Here is a 9,488-nt window from a genome sequence, read left to right as displayed (position 1 = left end):
AGAGGTGAAGTATTGAGAGCGTTGATGTCTCTGGTGGCCGGCGAAAGGCGAGAACGCCCGTGTGAGCCACATACCCTCAGACAGGATGTCAGTGAGCGCTGATGGGTGAACCAGCACTGTGTATGCGGAGAAACAGCTGGAATTTATACTGTTGGCATGGGAGGGGTTAATTGCCATGCAGGCTGCAAAGCTGGGAGAAGCGCAGGGGTTACGTCTAGGACAGGGATCAGCAACCTCCAGCACTCCAGATGTTCAGAAACTACCACTCCCAGAATGCTTCATTCACTTCTGTGGGAGTTTGAAGAACAGCTGAGCATGTTTGCATGCTGGGAGTTGTAGTTTCACAGCAGCTTGAGTTCCCTGGTCTAGAAGGTCCCCGTGCTGTGCAGTTTACAAATAGTAATGTCCATGAGGATCCTGTGGTCAGAACTGCATGAGGGCTCGGAGAGAAGGCCACAGTGAGGGGTAGGTATAATAAAAATAAAAAAAATGCAAGAATTATTGTTTTTGTTCATCCTGCCACCCAGAAAAATAGGAATAAAATGTGATCAAAACATCTTATGCACCCCATAATAGTACCAATATAAATGACAGACCTTTTACTAATGCCATGCCCCCCCAAAAAAAAAAACTAAAAAGTCATGCCATTCAGATTCCCAACTACACAAGAAAAACTGATTTTTTTGTGGCATCCCATTCTAAATCCACAGGCATTAATATGGAATTGGTCCCCACTTTGCTCTTCTGGTATCGCAGTCGGCAGGGGTGCACCGCCAATGAGGTGAGGTGAGACGATCACCTCAGGCGGCACCAGGTTGGGGCAAGTGGGGGCAGCGGAACGGCCATGATCGCCTCCATTGTGGAAACACTCTTCTCTGCATATTGCACTGCATCGCTGTTGTCAGGACAGTGATACAGTTGAATGCTGCTGCGGGTCACGGGAGCCTATAATAGGTTTTAGTCCTAGTTCCTGTAGCCAATCATAGGCCGGTGTCATCACCATCGCACTGCCTGAGCCGGGCTGCATAGAGCTCAGGGCAAAGACCGGAAAAGGTGACGCCAGAATGGAGGTAAGTATTTGAGTTTAAGGGGAGCACTATGGGGACATTCATTCTACTGGGGGCACTAAAAGGGGGTAATTTTTTGTACTGGCACACATTATAAGGGAGCATTTTTGTACTGGCACGCATTGTAAGGAGGAATTATTTTACTGGCAGACCTTATAAGGGGACATTTTTTTTGTAAGAGGGTATTTTTTTGTATAGGCACACATTATAGGAGGAATTATTACTACTGAAGGGATTATGGTGGGCTTTATTACTACTGGGGGACTACAGGAAACATGATTACTAGTATGGGCACTATGGAGGCATTATTACTTCTGGGGCAAAATGAGGGACATTATTACTGTTGGGGGCCACAAAGTGCACTCTGGCAGAGAATTATTACTATTGACGGGACTTTTGGGAGGACTGTTACAGTGGGGGCAGATTTTTTTCCGATCCCCCAAGAAAGAGTTAATAAAAATTAGGGCTCATGCACACGAACATATTTTCTCTCCGTGTCCATTTTGGTTTTTTTTATAGACCGTATGCAGAACCATTCATTTCAATGGGTCCCCAAAAAAACGGAAGTTACTCCGTGTGCATTCCGTTTCCGTCCATTATGTCCGTTCCACAAAAGAATAGAACATGTCCTATTATTGTCCGCATTATAGACAAGGATAGGACTGTTCTATTAGGGGCCAGCTGTTCCGTTCTGCAAAATGCGGAATGCACATGGACTTCATCCGTATTTTTTGCGGACCACAAAATGCATACGGTCATGTGCATGAGCCCTTAACCAGTAAGTTCTGTGTGCCATTAAAAACTACAGCATGTCCCATAAAAAAAACTAATCCTCATACAGAAAAATAAAAAAAGCTATAGCTCTTGGAATGCAACTATAAAAAAAAAGAAAAAAATTGCCTGGTCACTAAAGTTCAAAATGCATACAGGGGGAAGGGGTTAAAGGGGGTTTCTGGGCTATTGATATTAAAGATCTCTCCTCTGGATAGGTTACCAATATCAGATTGGTAGGTTCCAATACCCGACACCCCCACCGATGAGTTGTTTTTTAATAACAAAAGGAGCCATACTTACGCCTTTTCTCCCCTTCTGCTTCCAGCAGGGCCTTCCCGCCACTGATATGAACTTCCTGGCTTCAGCAGTAAAGTTCTGTGTGCACAGGTGACTATGCAACCAATCACTGGCCTCAGCTGTATACAGGATACCACTTCTGAGGCCAGTGATTGGCTGCTGTGGTGACCTGTGTGCACAGAACGTCACTGTTGCAGCCAGGAACACAAACAGCAGTGGGGCGGAAGGGAGAACAGAGGGGGAGGCAACAGGGGAGAAAAGGGGGGAGTATTGATTCCTATGTCATAATATATCATTTACAACGCTGGCCAACATTTTTTTACTTGTACAACTCCTTTAAGACTCAAGCACACAACCGTAATTTTCGTCCGTTTCTGTTCCGCTTTTTTACAGGTCCGTATACGGAACCATTCATTTCAATAGGGCTTGAAAAAAACTGAAATGGCTCTGTGTCCATTCTGAGTCCATATGTCCGTTGCGCAAAAAAAAAATAGTCCTTTGCGGACAAGGACAGACATTGTCTGGCAGAAACAAAAAAGATGCAGCAGGGACGTCACACGGCTGTCATCAATTTTTTTTGCGGATCCATGTTTTGCGGACCGCAAAATACACACGGTCGTCTGCATGAGCCCTTAAAGTGCACAAAAAGACCTTGTGAAAACAAGCTGTCGCTGATATCATATTTGTAGCGTCATGATTATTTTGCCGAACAAAAAGAAGACAGAAGAACCGCACCCAGCCATTCGAAGAAGGAAGAAAATACGATGCTTATCTCTGGGACTGACTGCTCACCTTGTTCTTTCATGATATCCAATACTGTAAACATGGCGTACAGATTGACCCACAAAAAATAAAAATAATGGCTCTCAGGATATGGTGACCAAAAAAATTCCTTTTTTTTTCTTTTAAAACAAAGTGAAAAAACACAAATTTGGTGTAGGCCTCATGCACACAACCGTATGTCTTTAGGTGTCAACAAAATATGGATCCGCAAAATACGGATGACGTGTTGTTGACTTTTGCAGACCACAAAATACATATGGTCATGTGCTCACAAGCAGGCGCCATATTTAAAACCTTACTTCAAGGGTTTAAAGGGGGTTTCCGCGTGTCTAATATTGATTGCCTATCCTCAGGTTGTCATCAATATCTGATCGTCGGGGTCTGACTCCCTGCACCCCTGCCAATCAGCTGTATGAAGTGGCTGTGGTACTCCAGTGAGTGCTGCAACCTCTTCCTGAGCTGCAATACCAAGCACAGCCACAATACAACGTAAAAGCTGCGAGGAGACTGCAGTGCTCACCGAAGGGCTGCGTCATCTAGAAACAGCTGATCAGCAGGTGTGCAGGGCAGGGACAGATTGGGAACTCAAAGTGGCCCTGGAAAAAAGCGTAATAGTGGTCCCATATTGTAGGCGGGGCCAAAATAGTAGGCAGCAGGGCCAGCAAACCATTAGATTTGGTTCATGCAGCATACCTCCCAGCTTTGGAAGTTAAAGTGGCCCTGAAAACAATACTAAAAGTGTCTGTCACAGAAGTTCCCGTGACGGTGAGACTGGCAGCACGTGGTTTGATCTGACATGTTTTCCATTTGGAACTAATGACGTCTGTGTTTCTGATGCTTGTCACACCTTCTTTCCCCAGGTGTGGCTATTAGGGTCATTTAGCCTTCTCTATTTATAGTTGCTTCTCCCACAATACTGTGCGGGTTTATGGCTTCTGTTTGGACCTTTGGATAGATTGTAGTTGGATCTCGTCTGAGTTCCTGGTGCTTCCATTGCTCCTTTGAAGTTAAGTCTTTCCCTTCCCTTTTGTATTTTGTTTGGGTTCTGTGTGTTGCATTTCTGTCACGAGGGTGTCAAGAACCACGCCTGATTCCGTTATACCCGGGGTCAGGAAGTCGCAGCGGTTGTCTGCACGCTCTATGTAGTAAGATAGGGCTGTTTCCTTATGGTAGCTTTCTGGGTTTGCTTTGCAACCCTTTTTGGCTCACTCAGGGATCCGTAGCTCCTTCTCCTCAGCTGTTCCTTGTCCAGCACTCCCAACCTCCTTATATTCCCCTCTCACACTTCTCTGGTTGCCAGATATAGAGCTTCCTGCCTGGACTTCTATACTGACCCACTGGAGCTGTGTTGCTGTGTTCTCTGGTTGTTGGTCCAGAACGTTTCCCTCCGGATCCCTGTTGGACCTTTGTGGTCTGCTGTGGTCGCCCACCTGGGTTTATGTGTTTGTCTGTATTGTCTGTCCTCTCCCTGGTGTTTTCCTCTTAATGTCAGTGGTGCGGACTAGCGATCCCACCGGCCCATTCACTATCTAGGGCTCATTTTAGGGAAAGCCAGGGTTTAGGCACGTGATCGCCGCACGGGTGAGGAACCCGTCTAGGGACGTCAGGGCAGTCAGGTGCCAGCCGCAAGGTGAGTCAGGGGTCACCACCTTTCCCTCTCCCTTGGGCAGGGCTTTCCCTTTTCCCTCCCTGTGCGTGACGCCGGTCATTACAATTTCCCTATTGTTTGTATTAGGCCTGAAGGAGACTCCTGTTCGTCCTTCCTTTTGGAGGAACAGGTAGTCTCGTCCCTACCGTTAGTACCAGGGTCCTATAGGGCTAGATAGGACTCTAGGTATTCCTGCGTATGAACTCACCTACCTTTGGGGTCTGTTCATACTGGTAGTCAAGATTTTGGTTAGGGTTTTTACTAGGAGGTGTCCATCTTCCTTACCTAGTTCTCAGGCCTGATTCCCTGTTCCCCCCTTCCATCCTATGTTCGGTGTGGTGTTTCCCTCCCACACCGAAACTTGCCAGTGGCCCCGTTTTGTAAACAGGTCCAATTTGATGGAAGGCAGAGCAACACAAGTAGTTGGGGCCAGAAATACCATATTGTGGCACATTATACCACCCTAACAGAGCCAAATACCACAGTCCAACACAAAATACTGCCACCAGCAGCACAAAATACATCCCCAAAAACGTACACTGGCTGGCCGTGAGGAGGGCTCCCTGGGCATCGACCCACCAGGAAATTTCCCTGTAAGATTTATGGCCAATCCGCCCCTGGTGCAGGGATTCGAATCCGAGAATAGGTCATTAATATCTTACTCCTAGAAAACCCTTTTAATATACTGTGCTCTGGACTGTTGAGAAGTTACGAGGACTGAGGCACTGAGATGATTTGCAGCATTTTCTCCACCACTGTCCACCTTGTTAATCTGCAGTAGCAGGTCATCTACATGACATCTTGATCATAAAGGGGCAGGTCCCAGTGACTATGTGATAGTGACAGTGATATTTTTGCTGTATTTCATTCACTTGTGCATAATGTTCACTTTCCATAGCACACGGTGTACTGGTCAGTGAGGAAGTCTTGGCTTCCTCTGTTGTACACAGCACATCCTATTATGCAATCTATTATTTCCCTGAGATCTGCAAGGATTGCTTTCTTCATTTGCTTGCTGTACTTACTGTGGAAGCGTTGTCAGAAGAGTGTCAGGAGGACGATGGAGGATCACTAATTGTCATAGACAGGAACAGTCAGCTTTATGGCAGTAGAACAGTGTCGTCCAGGAGGGATACACAAAGGGAAACTCAGGAAACTTACATCAATTTCTTTTCTCACTTATTAACATCCCACACACACATATAGGGGGGTAGAGAGCCCCTTGTAGTGACTCAATTAGAGCATCACACATTACACTAATCAATGCAATTCTCTTATGTGGACATCTTTATCTAGACCTATCAAGAGAACAACAGAGCTGTCATCCCAATACTACACCTATTATTATCATGAGGCTTAGGGCATGAGTGCATACTGCCATTTTGTTTTTAACTCTTTCAGAAATATCCTCTAATTGTCCACAAAACTATCTTTTTGCAGGTCTGTGGAAGAATGGGTCCTCATCCGATCCGCAAAAAGCACAGGTCAGTTGCGGACTTAAACTACGGCAGTGTGCAGGAGTCCCAACATTGCAGAAAACATCTCCTCACAGCAGCAGCACGAAAAACAGGATTGTATATACATACAGTGGCATGCAAAAGTTTGGGCACCCCTGGTCAAAATTTGTGTTACTGTGAACAGTTGAGGCTACTTTCACACTAGCGTTGTTTTAATCCGGCGTTCAATTCCGACACCGGAACTGCCCGCCGGATCCGGAAAAACGTGTGAAAACGGGTTACATTTGAATCCTGATCAGGCTTTCGATCACAATGGAAAAATGCATTGGAAAAAACGGATCCGCCATTTATGGACTTTAACTTTTTTTTCACATTTTTCGGGTTTAACATGCAAAAGCCGGATCCGTTTTGACTGAACACACGGGGCCGGATCCGGCGTTAATGCAAGTCAATGGGAAAAAAGCCTGATCAGGCGTTCAGTCAAAGTGTTCAGGCTTTTTGGCCGGAGGTAAAAATACAACATGCTACGTTTTTCTGAAAAGCCTGATCAGTCAAAAAGACTGAACAGAAGACATCCTGATGCATCCTGAAGGACTGACTCTCCATTCAGAATGCATTAGGATAAAACTGATCAGTTCTTTTCCGGATTTGAGCCTTTAGGACGGAACTCAGCGCCGGAAAAGAAAAACGCTAGTGTGAAAGTACACTAAGCAAGTTAAAGGTGAAATGATCTCCAAAAGGCATAAAGTTAAAGATGAAACATTTTTTACCATTTTAAGCAATATCCATGTATTATTTTGGTTTTGTACAATAGAGTAAAAAAGACAATAGAGTGAAAAAGGGAAAGTATGGGAACCCAAGGAGATTTGCGTACTCAGATAACTTTGACTGAGGTCTCAGACTTTAAATAGCCTGTTAGGGTTAAGGCTTGTTCACAATCATCGGTAGAAAAGGCCAGGTGATGCAAATTTCAAAGCTTTATAAATACCCAGACTCCTGTGACCTTGTCCCATTTCCTCGGTTTGAAATGTAATTAAGAAATGGCAATTCAAAGGAACAGTGGAAGTCAAGAAAAAGTCTGGAAGACAAAGAAAAATTTTAGAGACAGCTGCTCATAGGATTGCTAGAAAGGCAAATCAGAAACCCAGCTTGACTGCAAAAGACGTTTAGGAAGATTTAGCAGACTCTGGAGTCATGGTGCATTGTTCTACTGTTCAGTGACACCTGCACAAATATGGCCTTCATGGACATCATCAGAAGAAAACCTCTCATGCATCCTCACCACAAGATTTAGTGTCAGATGTTTGCAAAAGAACAGCTAGACAAGCCTGTTGCATTTTTTAAACAAGTCCTCTGGCCCGATGAGGTTAATAGAATTCTTTGGCCACAATCACAAAAGGTATGTTTGGAGAGAAAAAATGGACACAGAACTTCATGGAAAAAACACTACTACAACCATTAAGCATGGGGGTGGAACAATTATGCTTTAGGGTTGTGCTGCAGCCAATGGCACAGGGGACATTTTACGGGTAGAGGGAAGAATAGATTCAATAAAATTCAAGCAAATTCTGGAAGCAAACATAACACCAGTTGTAAAAAAGATGAAGTTCAAAAGAGGATGGCTTCTACAAATGAATACCGATCCTAAACACATCTCAAAATACACAATAGACTACCTCAAAAGGCACAATCTGAAGGCTTTACCATGGCCATCACAGTCCCCTCAAAAGATAGACCTCAAAAGAGCAGTGTATGCAAGACAGCCCAGGAATCTCAGAACTGGAAGACGTCTGAAAGGAAGAATGGATAAAAATCGCTCAAACAAGAACTGATAGACTCTTGTCAGGCTACAAAAAGCGTTTACAAGCTGTGATACTTGACAAAGGGGGTGCTACTAGGTACTAACCATGCAGGGTGCCCAAACTTTTGCTTTTGACCTTTTTTGTTATTCTGAAAATGTAAAATAAGAAAATAAAATATAGTTTTTTGCTTAAAATACAAAGGGAATGTGTCATCTTTAACTTTATGCATTTTGGAAATCATTTCATCTTCAACTTGCTTAACTATTCACAGTAATTTTGACCAGGGTGCCAAAAGTTTTGCATGCCACTGTGTGTGTGTGTATGTATATATTATATATACACACACACTCTGACAAAAAAAAGTAACTCACCGAGATTGGATTGCCTCAAAACTAGCAGTATGTAATTAGGCAGATATGTAAATGATTACAGGTATGGTCTGATTAGACACTGGGTCTTGCCACAAGAGGGAGTAAAAAGTGCTTCCCCTGCTACTCTATAAATAGCCTCTCAGAGGCTACTTTTGGGTAGTGTACGTCTTGGTTATATATTGTCACACTCAAAGACATTTTGCCCAGTTGACAGATTTGAAGGGGCACATTATTGAGTGAAGGAGGATGGTTGTTTCCTACCTAGCTGTTGCTGGGAAGAGTGGTTATGTGAGGACACATACACATAGTGAACAGGCTCTGGATGGCCCAGAAATACCACCAGTATGAAGTTTCACACCTTCATTACACACCCCTGTCTATGCCCAGACCATTTCCAGGTGCTTTGCAGAAAGAAATTTGGTGTCATGGCACCTATTACGTGTCCTGACATTGACAGCCAGCCCCCATCACCTTTGTTTGCAGTGTTGTCGTAAACAAGAAACCTGGACTGAAATTGGACTGGAACTGTGTCATGTTTAGGCTACTTTCACACTAGCGCTTGATCGGATCCGTTCTGAACGGATCCGATCATATTAATGCAGACGGAGGCTCCGTTCAGTACGGATCCGTCTGCATTAATAACTTAGAAAATTTTCTAAGTGCGCAAGATGCCTGAGCGGATCCGTCCAGACTTTCAATGTAAAGTCAATGGGGGATGGATCCGCTTGAAGATTGAGCCATATGGTGACCTCTTCAAGCGGATCCGTTCCCATTGACTTACATTGTAAGTCTGGACGGATCCGCACGCCTCCGCACGGCCAGGCGGACAGCTGAACGCTGCAAGCAGCGTTCAGCTGTCCGCCTGTCCGTGCGGAGGCGAGCGGATCCGTCCAGACTTACAATCCGATCCGCTCCATTCAGACTGCATCAGGGCTGGACGGAGGCGTTCGGGTCCGCTCGTGAGCTCCTTCAAACGGAGCTCACGAGCGGACCGACGAACGCTAGTGTGAAACTAGCCTTAGCAATGAATCCATGCTCTGTTTGGGATCCAATGACAGTCAGGTTCGAGTATGGAGGCCTTGTGGTGTTCGCTTTAATCCTGCCTTTGCTGTGGAGCGATATACTGTCCCAAATGCTGGTGTGATGATCTGGGGAGCTATCGCATACTACAGTTGGTCACCTCTAGTAGTGATACGAGGGACAATAACAGCTCAGCGATATGTGCCGGACATCCTGCATGCACATGGGTTCCTCTCATGGCAGAACTTCCAACTTTTTCCATTTCTCAG

Source organism: Bufo gargarizans, chromosome 4 (genome assembly GCF_014858855.1).
Source record: "Bufo gargarizans isolate SCDJY-AF-19 chromosome 4, ASM1485885v1, whole genome shotgun sequence".
Lineage (NCBI taxonomy): Eukaryota > Metazoa > Chordata > Amphibia > Anura > Bufonidae > Bufo > Bufo gargarizans.
Note: the sequence above shows the minus strand (reverse complement) of the source record.